Source organism: Synchiropus splendidus, chromosome 16 (genome assembly GCF_027744825.2).
Source record: "Synchiropus splendidus isolate RoL2022-P1 chromosome 16, RoL_Sspl_1.0, whole genome shotgun sequence".
Taxonomy (NCBI): Eukaryota; Metazoa; Chordata; class Actinopteri; order Syngnathiformes; family Callionymidae; genus Synchiropus; species Synchiropus splendidus.
In genome coordinates, this window is record NC_071349.1 from 12,511,576 (window position 1) to 12,511,908 (window position 333).

A 333-nucleotide genomic window follows, 5' to 3' on the forward strand; every position below is an offset into this window, starting at 1 on the left:
ATCTGCTGCATTAGCGGGAGTTTGTCTGTGGGCATTATTTCTGATGAGTTGTGTATTGACCAGGACAACGTTGGGAATAATCCAGGTCAGCGTTATTGACCAGCCGAACCACGTGGGCCTCCGAAAGCCAAGAGACCTCACATCAATAGGTCATCCTGCGTCCCTCACTGAGAAAACAATTCTGACGAAAATGTTCTGTGTTAGACCAGTCAGTCGAGAAGACGATGTTGTTGGAGTGTTGGGCTGAGGGGAAGTCAAAGTGAAGAAGTCCTGGAGAAGGTCATGGAGAATCAATGAGCAGCAGAGCTCTGCACAAAGTCTGTTTCCCTCACG